The 17,336-nt window shown below is 36.1% G+C and overlaps 2 long non-coding RNA genes across 8 annotated transcripts in view; one reads left to right on the top strand and one right to left on the bottom strand.

Moving 5' to 3' along the window:
* LOC127390361 (uncharacterized) overlaps window positions 1-17,336 on the bottom strand; it is a 47,129-nt gene that overhangs the window by 12,896 nt on the left and 16,897 nt on the right. Inside the window, exon 2 of the long non-coding RNA XR_007890889.1 lies at window positions 6,583-6,632. This is a non-coding gene — a long non-coding RNA (uncharacterized LOC127390361). The remainder of the gene's footprint in view (window positions 1-6,582; window positions 6,633-17,336) is intronic.
* Window positions 1-17,336, top strand: part of LOC127388737 (uncharacterized) — a 43,196-nt gene that overhangs the window by 15,070 nt on the left and 10,790 nt on the right. For 5 of the 7 annotated variants that reach the window (XR_007890664.1, XR_007890497.1, XR_007890815.1 and 2 more), the window contains exon 7: window positions 8,783-9,944. The exons of 1 other annotated variant lie outside the window; for it this stretch is intronic. This is a non-coding gene — a long non-coding RNA (uncharacterized LOC127388737). Of the gene's footprint in view, window positions 1-6,599; window positions 8,756-8,782; window positions 9,945-17,336 lie in introns of those variants that run through there. One more of the 7 variants, XR_007890771.1, reaches the window with a different exon arrangement.

Below are 17,336 nucleotides of genomic sequence, written 5' to 3'. Positions count from 1 at the left end.
GAATGTTCAGTGCCTAGCTGAGGCAGAGATGGTAGATTGGGCTGTGCAGACAAATGGCACTATATGTACCAAAAAAAATATAGTCAAATAATTTTATCAGAATAAGCCACAAAGCGTAATTACAAATGGTTCTATATAGTAGAAGCTCTGGACTGGTTAATGGGATGGAGAACAGTGACTGTGAAATGCTGCTGGAGACTGGAGAGGCTATACAACCTGGAAACTTGATCATAACAAGGGTTCTCAGTTATCTATGTGTAGACTGGATAATCTTCATATTAGGGCATCATGCACAGGCTGTATTTTTAGGTATCATCAAGAACTACTTTTTGAGCAAATCAGCTAAAGAATCCAGAAGAGGGGGGACAGCCTTTGATTTAGTTTGGATTAGCACACAAGAAGTGACAAGAAGAGCCATTCAGTAGTGATACATTGAATTTCTTGTATTTGTAGAAGAGAAAAAGATTTTTAAAAAAGCCTAAAACTAGCATTATTTAAGGAAGAATTGTATATAAGTAAAGATACAGTTTAAATAAATATTAAAAGAGACATGGGGACTTTGCTTTCTGATTCTAAACCAGCTGAATAAGAATTGTCCAACACAACTGAACAGAAAAGGAGGTTACTAGAAATAAGTAAAAGTTTTTCAAAAAGTGAAAACCATCCAAGCAAGGGAAGCAGAACATAACACAGTTCTGGCATCTCTGCTTGTCCACCTGTTCCTAAATGGTCTGAAAAAGTGTGGTGATAAATATTGCAGACGGTAAAAGGAAAAGATACAGTTGGAGTGAGACCTGATGTTGACCCTGAAGAGTTGCAGAAAGATTTCACAGTAGGATCTGTGGTGATCCAGGAGCTGTGGCTGTCAGAGAGGCCAGATATTGTTGACCCCGCTGTTCAGCCGTATCTATCAGCAGAGAGAGGCAGTGGCTGTTGGATTATAGCAGCCAGCACCCCGCAAACTGTCAGCTCAGCAGGCTGTGACTAGTCCTGCTGCTCAGGACTTTCCAACCACAGCAGGGGCTGCAAGTTGAAGAGAAAATTCTTCTTCCCTGATTCTCAGGGTTTTACAGCCCAGATGAACTCAAGCGTACAGGTTTTGATCCTAGAGTTCCTGCCTGTTACAGGGGTAGGATATCACCGTTAAGCTGATACGTAGTATGTTTCTGCAATGAGAAGCCACAGCTCTCAAACCATCTTACTGGTGTTTGCACAGATTTTTAGCAGCTCCTGCTATATTCTGGATGGACTTGAGGCTAGGAAAAAGTGGCAAAGTGGTATTGAAACAGAGAAGTTGCACTGGCATGCTGGTCAATTTTGGGCATTGATGAGAACTGTATGATATAGAAAAGGAAGACTAAGAGGTTTGGCATAGCGCTTTTGCAGGGAGAGTAAGTAGATCAGGATTCCTCAGTTCAGAAGAATGTTGATTGAGGAGTAGGTAATGTGAGAAGAGTCTCTAAAACCATAAATGCATGGAAGTGTTTAGTAGGGGACTAAAGCTCGCTGTTCCTCATAATAGAAGAGCAAGGGGCCTTTGTGCACTGTTTTGTTTAATAGACACGACCTTTAAGATGGCAAAAGGCTGCTTAGTACCAGTTTTATCTGCCATAGTTTTGTGGATGCATCTGTTCAAATGCACAAAACTCAAATGCTTTACTGGTCTTGAAAACCCCACTTTTCTGAACCAGCTGTGGGCAAAATCTAACCTGTGCAGAATTATAACTTTTCTCTAAGTAAAAGTTTGTAGCCCCTTATTAATTGATGATAAATTTTCAAACATTAATCAAATGTAAATTGGTCCCGTTTTCCTAAATCTGCAGATGTCTTTTTATTCCTTTGCCTGGCAATAGCAACATTATGGATGGGCAGATCAATTTTATTTCTGTTTACAAACCTGTGGGCAATGGAGAATGCCAGTTTGCTGCTACTTCAGAGAGCTAAAAGCAGTAGCAGGCCCTAAAATTAATCCCAGGGGCAATGAGATAAAGAAGCAGAAATGTTTCACACAGCAACCAGAAGGTCTAGAGGGAGGGATGGAATAGAAGACAGCATTATACCTTTGAAACAGCTGGAATTGTTTCCAAACTGTGGTCCACAAGCCCCTGGTGGACTACAAGGCTATGGTAAGTTGAACAGCTGTTTGGCTAAACCACAGTTAACAGTGTTTTAAATAGTGTTTCCAATTAAAAGTTTGATCAGATGGGTGTGTGGTGGTTTTAAAAAATGTTAAGGGCTGATAATGATCTGTTGTTCAAAAATATGGGAACCACTGTTCTGAAGTGTATGAAAAGGTAGAGAGCACTCCCCACTTTTTCAGCTTTAGAAAGGTCTTGTGCCTCTCCACCAGAAGCAAAGGGAAAGGTTCCCAGAAAAGAGCCACAGTGCCCTCCCCAGTAACTGAATTTTGGGGTTCTTAATCATTGTGTTGCCCATGAGTATCACTAGAAGTCTTTGATACCCCTGCTTTTTGTATATAGTCATTACTAGTAGATTTAGGTTTCTGAGGAGTATAATTTTTCAAGTCTTAGGTCCTTATCAGACAAAGATTAAACTTGTCAGCTCCACTAGATTAAAATAGGTATCCATCTTCGAGTTAATACCTGGTTTCTTTTTGCCAGAAAAACAAATTTTCAGATTTTCTATTCTGTCTTTATTAACAGTATTTCCTTACAAGTATTAGCATGTCTTATTACAATATCTGTTTATTACTTTCAACAAAATCCCAATTCTCTTTGACCAATTTCCTTTATGTCAGCTCCTTGAATGGTAGTTTTGCATTGTAAAAATCTTTGTACTCATATCAAGTCTCTTGCTATTTTATTTTTCCTATTGAAAATTTTCCACAATCATAAAATCTATTTGTATTATTAGAGCTTTAAGTTGCCCTTGACATAGGTTACTTCCCATTGTCCTGTGTACCATAAAAGCACATGCAGAAATAATTTGTAGAGATGATGTCTTTTCTGACAGACACCTCATCTTTGTGTTAGGAATTACCATGGTGTCGAATTTCTGAAATGCCAAATTCTAACCCTTATTCAAACAGTATAAATATGTTTATCCTGAAGAAACCAGTTGTCTAATCTAAAGTTACCATAGTGTATTTTATGAAGTTTAAACAAAATACTGAAAACCAGTATTATTGACAATAGTGTTGTAAAACGAGCTAAAGAAAGTTGGCAGGCAAGTATGTGCTGTGTAATCTTTTTTTGTTCTACACTTGTGTGTTTGGATATATATATGGAAAATAAGGGGCTTTGTGCATGTTTTTATATTAACTTGCTAAATACCTGACACCAATTTAGATTATTATAATGTTGTCTTTGCTGAGGCTTTAGCTACTAGCTGAATATGAGATCAAGGTTCATCTTTGTCTTGTATCAGGAACATGTAAGGGAGGAGGGAGTGACTTCTGCTGTAGTGTGGAAAAAGGTTGTTTCGTGTTGTCATCTGTGAGTGACAGGAGAGAGGGACTAATGAGTCTAGGCAAGGCATATGGGTACAGAAGCAATGATGGGGTGTATGGGGAGGACTGGAGATGAGTGTATGTGAACAAAGAATTTGGAATAGGGATCAGAACAGGGTTTCTTTAAAAGCTGGAGAGATCACAGTTGGATAAGTATTTTGGGGTCAAATTGAAGTCACTTTACCACAGAGCATGACTACAGCTCTCTATCTGAACCCAGCTCACTACCCATTTGCCTTAGCTATGCCCTCCTCTGTGTCTTCTGGAACGCCAGCTTCTTCTGCAGTTTCTGCACATGACTCTTTTAAGCAGAAAACTTACTTTCCTGCTTACTCCAGAAACAGTTACATGCAAAGGTACAAATTGTCCCACAAATTCCTCCCATCTAAAGCTTCTGTCCCACTATACTTCCTCTGCCTCTTCCTGCCTATGGGGTTCTGCACTGCAGATGCAGACAGACAATTGAGTCATACGATAGCATCATGGAATCATTGAGGTTGGAACAGACCATTAGGATCATCGAGTACAACTGTAAACCTGGCACTGCCAAGTCCACCACTAAACTGTCTCAAACTGCCATGTCTGCACTTCTTCTAAATACCGTGGGCAGCCGGTTCCAGAGCGTGACAACCATTTTGGTAAAGTTTTTCCTAATACCCAATCCAAACCTCCTCTAGCACAACTTGAAACTGTTGCCTCTCGTCCTATCACTTGTTACTTGGGAGAAGAGACTGAGCCAGAGAAGATAAGGGGTCTCCCCTCAGCCTCCTTTTCTCAAGGCTAAACCCAGTTCCTTCAGCCGTTTCTCACAGGACTTATTCTCCAGACCCTTCACCAGCTTTGTTGCCCTTCTCAGGACATGGTCCAGCACCTTGATGTCCTTTGTGTAGTGGGGGGCCCTAAACTGAACACAGTATTCCAGATGCAGCCTCATCAATGCTGAATAAAAAGGGACTGTAAGATGCTGTGGAAGTGCTGCGTGTAAAAGAATAATGCCTCTCCTTCCAACATACAGTTTCCATAATTTCCAAGTGGGACATATTCCATTATTTGAAATCTGCTGATCACAGATGAGTAATATTGTTCTTTTTCTCCTCTATTTACTACTCATTAGAATGTGATGATCATTTCCTCATTATTAATTACAATTTTTTAGATGTTTGTCTTACTAAACAGCAGAAAAACTCTCAGGTTTCTAAAGCCTGGCCCCTTTGATTTGCATTTTTCTGTGTACTGTGACCTTCCTAAAAATAAATAAATTCATTAATCCATGGTTTATTGCATCTACTGATGATAAGTTGAAGCTTACTGACAGGTTGGTTGCTTTTCTTCACTATTCTTTTGCAGATTCCTTAAGAGTTTATTTAACAGTTATCCTTCTTAATATATGATGGCATACTTATGCCTGTGACTAAACTTAGCTAGCCAGAAGCATGATTTCTGTAGAAGTTTCAAATTCAGTAATTAATTAGTAAGCCTTTCAGCACCTGACAGTGCAAATAGGTTAGGTAGCAAGATCACTGTAACATTAATAAAATAAAGCATACTTGTTTTGTTAGCGGGTACATTTGATATGGAAAACTATTTTGGTGTTTCTTTCTTGGGCAAATTTTTGTAGTGGATGTAGAGATGACTCTTCTGGCTGGTGTTGGTCCCTAAAAATTGGCTATACTCTTGTTGCTTGTCATACCTCATTTTATCTAAAGACTGCAGGAGTTCATGATTACTGAGAGGTAACACCTTGAAGTTTTGGCACTATGCTCTACAAAGTAACATACTGAGCTGACTTTCTATTATCATGTCAGTGAAACATCAAATGTTGATTCTATGTGTGAAAAACATTTGACATAATGGCTAATAAGTTACTAAAAAAAAATCTGGTAAAGATGGATTTTGTGTTTAGAGAAGGTGGCATCTAAAATATATGTCATGGATACAGGTAATAAATGTTTATTAAATGCTACAGGAGAAAAAAATTTATGTACAATATGCTAGTCTTAACTCAAGCTATTTTTATCTCCTTCTAAATATCTTCTCATAAGCTCATTATAAAGTATTTAAAGACATGAATACTTTCATTTTTTGAAGCATTCAGTGCATCATTTAAAATGGCTACTAAAGGAGAGACGTGGATGTACTCTTCTGTTAACAGCTAAGCATAAAATCAAGGTATCAGAGATAATAATATAGTTCCAAACCAGTAAAAATCATTGTTATGTTTTGCTATATGAGCAGAGCTCTTCACAGAATGGTGACCTCCTTCTAAGATTACAGTTATCTAAGTAGATTTTCATTGCTAAACTTTCATCTGGTAATTTTATATCTTTGTTGGAAATGAGAGAATGCAAACATTTAAGTCATTGATCTTTGGCCATGCTAAAAGCTTTCAGGACTTGCTGTTTCACCCCAGGATTGGACCCATAGCACTTCTAAATTTTGAAATTTCAAAAATTGTGATGGTGAGTAGGAGAAAGGAAATGTTAAAATAAACTGAAATGGAAAGCAGAAAATAATTTTCCTTTACAGAAGGAAGGGAAAGATGAAAAACAATGTTAACAAGCATAGGAGAAATAATAGGGTGAAAAGGGGGGTGTCAGGTAAGTATTTACACTAATATTTTGTATTTAGTGCTCAGATATGTTACACTTTGCACCTGCATGGAAAACAGATTGAGACTTCAACTTTCTGGCTAACTGCTTTCCTGAGATGTACTTCACTCTCTGTGTATTTTTGCTTTAGCACAGTTGCTTCTAAGAAGGTCTTAAATTGACTTTCAGAGCCAACATGAATCACAAAATGCATTATTATACTAGAAAACAACAACTGCCCCAATCAATGTTCTGTCTTCCTAAGTTAGCTCATAACCCTATTAGACATAAAAAAATCAAAGCCAGTTTTTATATATATTTCTGCTGTTAATTCTAATCACTAGCATTTGGAGCAGAGCGCAGGCAGGCAGCAACACTTAAGACTGGCAGACTTTGTGTACAAAGCCTAGTTGTAATAATGCTGAAATTGAAAATCAAAACTGCTAATTAATAATTATTCAACAGGACTAGGCAAAGTAAATTAATTTGTAACCAAATGTAGCTGTAGAACAATGAATTACTTACATTTGGTTTCGTTACAGGTTAGACACCAGTGTGTGGATTTCATCCAGAAGCTGTAATGAAATAAAATAAATGAGCAAGTTGAAAAAAAATTAATTCTGTAATTTGTTAATTTATGTTCTCAGTTACTGCATGATTCCCTTGAGTATATATGGTATTATAGAACTGTAAATGTTAAGGGAAATTATGTCCTTTTTAAACTGAGCTATATACAAATATTTATATAGTGACTATAACTTGTCTTCATTACCATGCTAAAAACTTGTTTATTTTTAACTAGAGAGATGGGGATCTCCTGCTTTCTTATATTCACTTGGTGATAATCATAAAACACCTTACTTGTCTACCTCAGTGTAACTGAACCCTGAGCTGATGTATAGCAGAGTAGCATCCCCTCTAAAATTGCCCCATTGCTGATGGGACAGAAAGAGTGGAAAGGATGGAGCGGGGAGAGGCCTTATGGTGCCAAATCACAACTAGTTCTGGAGTGGTTATATCTACTTTTTGGAAGGTAGTAAATTAATTTCTGCTGATAGAGGTAGACCTGCATAAGAATTATGCTATAAATTACTCTGTGTGGCAGGGTTCCCCTTCCTGTGCAGTGTCTGTGTCACTGGGCAGCAGTTTTTAAGGGCACCCAGTGAAGATACAAGTACTGAAAAACTGATACAGCTGTACTCTTCATTTTTAAAGGAAAATGAAATAAAATGCAGATACAACTGCATTTATAAGAGACTTCATTCTGTATTTTAGAATTAGTTCTTACTGTTATGTTATTTTGCTTTAGTGTTACATTATTTCATGTTACATGACTGTAGAATTGTTTAGATAATACAGAATCTTCATTGCAAAATCACATTTGAAATGAACCAATATTTAGATGTTAAAGATGTCTTTTGATTGCATTGTAACTGACAACTCTGTGTTGTCCTCATGTCATTGACAGTACCACGATGGTTATATTCTGAAATAGTCACTAATGGAAGACCATTGTATGCATAGGTCTCCAATGAGGTATATGAATTGCACAGTCCCAGGATTAAGATTATGTCTCTCAGATTTTCTGTAGCAACAAGAAAGTGCAGACTGTGAACTGTCCCTTTGGTTTATGTTCCAGCCCTCAGATCAGTGCCCAGAGGGAAAGCTTCCTTTCCCATCCTCTTCTTTGGTAATTTGTGACTTCATACTGCAGTTCTGTAAGAGCAGTCTTGTTTTTGTGTCTGGGCTGGCAAGCTGGTGAAGGTGGTATGAAGAGGTTGTCCTGACAGACCTGCTCCACACTTAAGCTTCTTGCACTGAGACTGGGCTATATACCAGCTTTAAAACCAGGCCCTCTCCCATGACTCATGTATTTTATTATAGTTAATTTAAAATAAGTGTTATAATGTAAGAATCCATGACCATGACATAGAATTTCAGCATGTTTTCACAACAGTATTTACTGTATTTAGTAACAAATTACTGAAATATCAGTAGTGCCATTTTAAGTATCAGTAAAATGTGGTATTTCCTGAATCAGGTCTTAGTGTTGGTGTCTCAAACCAGGACATTTGGGAAGATAGAATCCCAGTGATGTCAAGCTTTGATTTTAGTACCTAATTAGTCCTAATAGAAGAGCAAACCTGTTACATCTTGTGTGCAGATGAAAGTAGTTAGTGAATTTTCTTTGTTCAGAGGAAAAGAAGTTGAAAATATACTATTTCTGTCATTATTTTAATACAGATCTTGTTATCCATAAGTATTCAGCTTAAGGGTATCCTGCTAGGTTCATAGGTAGTTAGTGAACTTCACAAAATGAATGAAATTTCAAATATGTGATTCAGAGTCTAAGATTCAGCCCTTAGAATGGGATGAATCGCCCTCTGGAGGTGCCCATTTCAGTCTTCTGACTTCACAGGAATCCTGCTTTGAACTCGGTAGCTCGAACTAAAAGCTAAGTGGCCTGTTACTTTAAGAGAGCAATAACTTTAACACCATACTAGATTTTTCTGTATAACTCCTTCTTTCTAAAAATGGCTGCCTTATTCCTCACCTTTTCTGCCAATGTTGTTCTGGTATTGTTTCCTTAATGAATAAATACAATTGTTACTGTTGCTATTTCCTGTGTATTTTGTTTTTTCTTGTCCTTTTAGATCTTGTTATCTTATCTTCCCCTGTTTTTCATTTTGTTTGTTTGTTTTTTCTTTTTTCTGGCTCTTTTTAGCTACCATCTCTTCTGAAGCTTTTCACTTGCTACCTCTCTGACCATCCTGCCTTCCATGTTGAGAGTACTGTCCTAACTTCTGATGGGGAAGATTGCTGAACCTTTTCTTTGAAGCTGATACCAGTATGTTCTGTGAGAGGTAGTACTGTAGTGAAAACAGAAAAAGAAGAATATGGCATTTGTGATTTATTGTTTTTTATGGTTTTGAATAGTCAAGAAATATTGTTCTTCTGCCTTCATATAAAATGTGCTGGTTTCCTGATGTAATTTAAAGATGCTTGCAGAAATGTAAAATCAAATGTGAAGAATATAAAATCCATATTAAAGACATTTAAATGTGTCAAAATAAAGCATTAGTCTTTATTTTAAAAACTGAGTCCTACATGGCTCACTTGCAAAAAATGGAATAAATTTAAAAAGCCGTGTACTGGTGAAATCTGACTTACTAAAAGGTGAAATTACTTTCTTCCTCCCTGTGGTAATACTTTCTTGATTTACACCTATTGAAGATCTCTCCTTCTGTCTTCCCCCATTGCTTTGTTCCTTTTGTTAACCTAAGTTTCCTGTTTCTTTTTGCACTGGACCCTCCTAACTCTTTTGGTTCAATACCGATCCATTTTTCTATCATGTATGAATCCATTTGCCTAAAATATTGCCTTAAGCACGATCATATATATTAAAGAATATATTTACTTCTAAACAGTGGATGGATCTGCTATTTTAGAGCCTTCAGTAAACCAGATAAGAAACTTAAGAATTCAGTGACAGCATTTTAAGTTTTTTTTATTGCACATGTGCCTTCACAGGATAAAAGTATCTTGCCTCCTACATCAATGGAATAATAATTTTGGTCAGAGATAAACATCCCTGTAAAAATACAGGCTTATGGTACTTGTTTAATATAGGAATGCTAACGTAAAAAGAGCAGCTGAATGAAAGCAAACATGCTGCATTCATAAATAATATGGTAGAAGTTTTCAGATTTTATTTGTAGATAAAGAGAAATGCGAATGGAAGAGTGCTTTCCATTGATAGTAATATAAGCAGTTAAAGTTAAAAAAAATAACTAGAAGATGTATGCCCATAAAATCTGGTGAACTTTTTGAAATAATCCTTTGTTATAAGCAGAAATATTAAATAAAGGTTAATGTTTTCTGAGGGGGAGATACCTACATGTGTTGTTATCTATACTAAATGTTTGTTAGATAACCTGAATTATTTGGTTTGCAATTAAACTTATGGCAAGTACATGATAAAACATAAATGGTGAAGTTTAGAACTTTAGATGTTTAAAATATGATTCTAAAGCTTCTTCTGATACAGTAATTTGCTATAACAGTAATAATAGCAACTTACTTGCTAATGGGTGGAGGTGTGGCTGAGAATGTAATTTATGGTGCCTAAAAGTTTTTAAGTAGAATATATGAAGGACTTTGCATAATTTTGAGCCCATTAAAAAAGCACCTTATTTGCCAGATTGATTTAATGAGCATGAGGATGACATTACAGACAAGGATTAGAAAGCAAAGGAAATTTGGAACCTCCAAAACAGTTACACTGATGGTGAGTTTTTCTGTTCTACAGCAGTAGCAGTAAGTTTTTTGTTAGAATTAATCAACTGCAACTCATTTTGTAAAAGTATACCATACGAAAATTATCCACAGAAAAAGAAAGAAAGAATACTAAGTAAGAACTATGTAAAGTCTGTTAAGATTTTCTGAGGTGTATCCTCAAATGGTATACATTTGCATGCATAAAATCAAGTCACCACTGCTTACTGAAGATTTGTCCTTTCTATTAGCTCTGTAATACGGTACAGATACTGAAATAGTCCCTTACTTAATACTTGAATTCACTTTACAGTAGAGTAGTTATGGAATAAGGTCTTACTCATCATGAGAAGTAATACAATTCTAACAGTGGCATATTATTGTTAGAAGAAAGTACATCAAATGGACTTCAATTAGTGTAGTTTTAGAAAATTACTTTGATTTTGAGAGTGCTGTATTGACACTGCTTGTGATGTTACAAAACTATTACTGCTAGTCTAAAGTTCAGGGTTGTAGCTTGAAGAGAGAATTGTTTTTACATCCAAGTTTATGTATTTTTGATTTTGCAATTTTTGGGTGATAATGTCTCAGTTAAAAGAACCAGTTAAAAATGTATATATTTTTTTAATATATAAAGAACAGTGAGGAAAGTGTAGCTGGAAGTACAAACAAAACAGAAAAAAAAAATCAGCAAATGAGTAGTATCACCAAAGGAAAAGACTTGCAAGAGGAGAATAAAGTTGAGTGAATATTGCTACACTGAGACATGAGAACATCCTTCATCTATAAAGTGCTTCAAGAAATATTCATGAATCATAGAATGGTTTGGGTTAAAAAGGACCTTAAAGAGAATCTAGTTTCAACCCCCTGCATGGTCTTTCTAGGTTCAAAACATAGGTCTTTCAGTTCATAAACACAGCTTAGGTACATGTGGTCTTGAGAGGTGCAGTGCAACTACGAACTCCGTGAAATGTTTTTTGATTGTATTACAAACAAGTCTAGCTAAGACATAAATAGAATATAACTAAGGTGAGGGAAGCATAATATATAAAACAAGTACCCTGCTTGCAGATCCTGCAGTTCACATGGCTGGCAGACAGAAATAATTTCACAAATGAAAATGGAAGTTGCAGAATCCATTAAGAATATATTGAAGGTTTGTTTCATTTGACTTTTTCTAGGATTATAAGGATCTCGATAGTTGATATATACACATCTATGTGTATTTTACACATACATGTAGTGCTATGTATATGTAAATAAATGTGTAAAAAGCTGTAAAAGAGGAATTTGAGTTACATGCAAGAAATGTTTCAAAACAGGCTGCAGAAGAATGTTTTTGTATAGCACTTAAAAATATGGAAGAAGTAATGAGAATTAATTTAGTTCTGGATCTGATAGTGATCAGGAAAAAAACAATGAAGACACTACATCCACAATGAAGACCTTATGAATGTACTATACTTCTGGTTTAATGTAAAGTCCAGAAAAATGGTAACTGTATTGTCAAAATCACTGGCAGAACTGGAAAGAGTTGGAAGAGTAATGGCTGAAAGCTGGTTCAGCAATAATATTGTAGTAGTAAAAGAGCAAGATTCCATTATGCATACACGTTTAGTGAAGTATAAAGTGGGAGAATAGAAAACAGAACTGGAAGTGGGAACTTTAAGCTTGCCATCATAGAGAAAACTGAAAGAAAGCTCATACCATGTGATGCTGTGGGAGAAAGCCTAATTATCTACATAGTATAGATTTGCTAATATAATCTGAAAAGATGTGAAACTTTAAAAGAAACACTTGAAAGCAGATTGTTTTCAAATTTCTTCAACTTTTTTTCCCCTTTGTTTCCAATAGAGTAATACTAAATAAATGGACATATTAGACCACTGTCCACTATTCAGATAAATTATTTGAAAAGATAGTTGAAGAGACAGCCCATGCTAATCCCTAAGTTTTGACTGAGTGCTTGTTGGCCTGGGCCAAAAACACACCAAAGAGCATGCTGACAGTCAAATGGCATAGATTATCACATGGTAGAGCTCAAGCAGGTGTCTGAGCCCTGTTTAGTTCAGTAACACAGATGTTAACCTTACAAACTACATCCAGCTGCCAGTAATTACAACTGTACTGGCCTGTTCTAGACGAAAGTCACAATGGCATGAAAACCAATAATCTATAGGTATCTTTCAGACTACTGGCTCTTGAACAGAAATGTTGATGAATGTATACGTTTGTATGTAATTTGTGACTTATGCAGGTAAAAGGAAAGAAAGCGTAGAAAATATGAAAAATTGGTAAATTAAGGAAATCAGAAGAGACCAATGAAGTCAAAACAGTACTGATCTTACATGGAAGTATTTGTAAATGGAAACTGGAAAGCCAGTTAAATGAGTGAATATTCTTTTCAAGATAAGCAAGGTTACAATAAATAAGTCAGTATATGACCATTTGGCTAAATACACTTAATTCATTATTAAAATGCAGTTTGGGTCCCACCCATGTAGACTTCCTTGTAGAATAAAAGCCTGAAATATAAGTTATTTACTTATGGTGTTTTATTCTGAGACTTTTGAGAAGGGTCTGGTTCTGAGGTGGACACACTTAAATATAAAATAGTGACCTCATGGTGCACATGATGGGATAAGAGCTTTATGGAATATTTATACAGATTTCAAAAAGGAATACGCAATAATATCTTGGGATTAACAAAATCTCTGTATAGTTTTCCAGTGTGTGATCTAATTGCTATTAGGTTCCAGGTCATATTTTGACCTAGTGAGGTCACCAGTTATTTTCATGATAATTTCTAATATGACAGGTTTTAGAAAACGTAAGTGAAGGATGCACAAAAAAGGGAAATAAAATTACATTCATAGACTACTATATGATCTGGGATTACCTGCTTAAGTCTGAAGACAGAAAACAGAAAAGGAAGGGAAAATGTGGCAAGTCAGACAATGTTGGAACATAAAGCATTAGCATTCAGTTGGATATTGGTTTTTAAGCTACTCAGAGGTAAAGAGAGGAAATAAACTGCTCTAATGAAAACCATATGCAGATTCTGAAAGGGTTCAGGTCCTCTGGTGAGTGCTGAGGACATAAAGTACAAAAGTGAAATAAATAAATTGAGAAAATATTAGGGTGCTATAGATCAAAAGCTAGAAGTTGAGAAGGAAGGTTGGGAGTAGGTGTTTGGAAACAATTCTTAATAGGAAATTATTCTTAATGGAACAGTGGGAAGCAAATAGACCATCATAACAATTATTCAGCAATAAATTTGCCTATAGATTAAGTATTTGGAGAAGCAGTCTTGCAGAAAGGCAGGCAGCTTTTCTGGAGGACCTAACTGACTATTCTGGCTTTACTGTATTGCCATCCAACCATATATGCAACACAGTGTGGAAATATGTTGGGAAAAATTAATTTTGTAGTATGAATGCATGATTCTGTACCTTTGGTTTGCTTTAACTTCATTAAACTTATGTTCTTGCAAAGAATAGAAATATATTATTGTAAATAATAGAAACTACATTAAAAAAGCAAGAGAATATAAGCTAAAATGTGAGAAAGTAGAATTATATAAACATAGGTGGAGAAAAACATAAAGCAGATCTGTCACATATATTAGATACCATGCTGAAAGTGTTCTTTCTTATAGTGACTTTGTAATTTTGAAATGCAAATGCATTATATAAAATTACAATACTGTGTTGCCCTTGAGCGTCATTTTAGAAGATGACATGAAACAACAAAACAAAATATTTGAAGTTGTCTGCTTCTCTGTGAATACATTACATATTATAAACCTACTGCCTGAACTGCCAAAACAGGTAGTTCCTGTTTTGAGGAAAAAAGTAATTTTAAGACTTCTATGAAAAGAGATTCTGAAAAATGTTATAGCAGATAATGCAGGTACAACTGTCTGCTAGAGAAGTGTGCATAAACTGCTTTGCTCTTCATTGGGAGTATGTCCTGTGCCCACCACTCCTGCTTAAATAATCACTTGTTGGGGGTTTGCATCTCTCTGTTTCCCAAGGAAGTGGGTGGACATAGTTTTTAGGACCTACTCTAAGCTAAGTTGGAGTAAGGTAAGGTGGTCATGTCTACATCAGAATTTTGGCTGAAGGGTAAGGGGAATTTTAAAAAGCTTTAGCTGAAGATTGGGAATGGGTGGCTCTGAGCAGGAGTAGAATGCTGCTGGGAGCCCTTCAGCCTCTTTACTCATTTAGTATATTGAGAGCACACCTAGGTATCATGGGATTTTGGTGTTTTGCAGATGGATCGATTAGCTATATTACAAAGGACAGCTACTAAATTTCAGGAATTCATTGTGAAAGTACCCTATGAATAAACTGTATGAATATTAAAAAGCAAAACCAAACCATAGAAACAACTACTTAGAAGAACTTTTGTGGTATACTTGTATAGTCTTGCAAATGAAGTAGAGCAGACAAGCAGAAAATCTGGCCTAGATGTCAGAAACAACTGCCCAGTTTTTAAGTTTCCTCCCCACTGAAATAGTTTGGAGATTCCTGGGATAAACTATCTCTAGTTAAAAGAAGTAAGGAGACTGGGTTGTCTAAAGACAGGCATCTGGAAATAAATGTGAAGAGAGCCAGCCACTGCAGCATTTAGAGCACTTCCTTGACCTGTTATTATCTTACATACTTTGGTTTACGTTTCTTGGTCCAGAATATTTCTGCTTAATTCAGACATAACTCATTGAAAACAATACAGAACCTGACATACTGCTGCCACAAACTAATATTTGTGTAATACTCAGGAAGAGACTCCATAGTATACTTCAACTAGCAAGCTCCTTCTACCTCGATTTCAGCAGATATTATCTATTTTAAGACAATAGAGATACAGGCTTGAAGTAAAATATTCCTTCTATTGTGCATGATTCTCAAAGAAAACTAGATTTATGCCTGCCTGTCCATCCATCTGTCTGCTTATTTATTAAAAATATTGTTAAAATTCTTGTTTTAGTAGTTAAATATAAAAGTTACAGTATTACCAAGTAGAAGGTATACAAAACTCCTGGTTTATCCAGTTCTTTGAAAAAAGAGAAAAAATAAGATCAAGCAAGTTACTCTGCATTCAAAGAAAATTAAGTGTCATTACTGATTTCTAAAGAAGTTACTGAAGAGATGGACAGATGTATTTATTTTATTTCAAGGGTCTGTGAGGCCTACTGCTCTAGAGCACCACAAAATTCCACATAACATTGATGCTACCTAGTTTTACAGATGAAGCAAAATGGCTAGAAGAAAAGTCAGTGAATAAAACTGTTGTATCTCTGTACTTAAAGTCTGGAAAAGGAAAATTCTTTTGATTTCCAGGTGAAGGTGATTCCACAGGAATCACATGAGTGAAAAGCAGTATTTATATGGCAGGTTTCAAAATAATTGTATTTATTTAGTCTAGAGAAAAGTTGATTGGGCAAAATAATCTGGCATCTAAAGATTATTGGGAAGAAGATAGTCATCAGCTATCTTTTGTACCCAGTTGTGGAAGGATGAGAAAAAAATAATAATCTTAATTTACAGTGAAGAAGAACAGGCTACATATTTGGAAAATTCTTCTAAGTACAAAGGACAGTTAAAGACTGGAATGAGGCTGTCTGACAATGCTGGAGCATCTTCCTCACTGGCTATTTAGAACAGATTAGACAGAAAGTTTCTGTCATCACAGTGTTCTTACATCTGTCTTCTTTCATAATTGTTGGCTCCACTGGTAAGTAATTTGGAGTATCAAGAAGTAATTTGAAAAATAAATTCAGAATGTGGAGATTAAATTGGATAGTCTGAACAGATGATACATTATCATAAATGCAGGTATCATTTTGTTGTCACTAGACATGTTATAGTAACTTGTATGCCTTTCTATAATTTTAATGTATTTAGATTTTAAGGTTCATATACATATAATTTCTAGGAATAGTGTGGCCAGCAGGAGTAGGGAAGTGATCATGCCCTTGTACTCAGCACTGGTGAGACCACAGCTTGAGTACTGCGTGCAGTTGTGGGGACCACAGTATAAGACATTGAGGTCCTGAAGCACATCCAGAGAAGAGCAGCGAGGCTGGTGAGGGTTCTGGAGGGCATGTCATATGAGGAGCAGCTGAGGGAACTGGGGTTGTTCAGTCTGAAGAAGAGAAGGCTCAGGGAGATCTTATTGCTCTCTACAACTACCTGAAGGGAGGTTGTAGAGAAGTTGCTGTTGGTCTCTGCTCCCAAGTAACTAGTGATAGCACAAGAGGAAATGGGTTTAAGTTGTGCCAGGGGAGGTTTAGGTTTGATATTGGGAAAAATGTATTTACTGAAGGAGTGGTGAGGCATTGGAACGGGCTGCTCAGGGAAGTGGTGGAGTTGCCATCCCTGGAGGTGTTCAAGAAGCATTTAGATATGATGCTTCAGGATATAGTTTAGTGGTTGTGGTAGTGGGGTTATGGTTGGACTCGATGATCTTGAAGGTCTCTTCCAACTTTAATGATTCTATGATTCTACTCTGTTTACACTCCTTGATCCTCTGTGCAGGAAGCTGATTACAGCCTTGTCTCAATACCCTTTTTCCTTGGCTTCTAATTCTTCTTAGCACAAGCTCTTCAGGTACATGTAGCTTTGTAGATACTGTGGGGGAATATTGTGCATTCAAAACACATACAGTTTTTTTTAAGTCACATGTGGATAACTAGGGTTTATTTTTTGACAGGCTATCTGAAAAAAGTGATTCCTGAACAAAACCTGAACTTTGATGATGAATTTTACTTTCTGTGGTTAACAGCCTTTTTTTACTCTGTTAAGTTAAGCCTGTTAGTAATAAAAATGAAACCTAGTGTCTGTGCTGTGATTAAGGAACCCTAAGGTGAAATTAGTTAGCGATATTAGCAAGTATCACTTGTATTTCTGCTCCAAACATCAATATATTTTATTTTCCTGTACACAGAAACAACATTAAAAGATATATATGGTTCATGTTACCAATATTCAAGGGTTTTA

Source organism: Apus apus, chromosome 1 (assembly GCF_020740795.1).
Source record: "Apus apus isolate bApuApu2 chromosome 1, bApuApu2.pri.cur, whole genome shotgun sequence".
Lineage (NCBI taxonomy): Eukaryota > Metazoa > Chordata > Aves > Apodiformes > Apodidae > Apus > Apus apus.
Note: the sequence above shows the minus strand (reverse complement) of the source record. Positions and strands in the feature narration are given on the sequence as shown.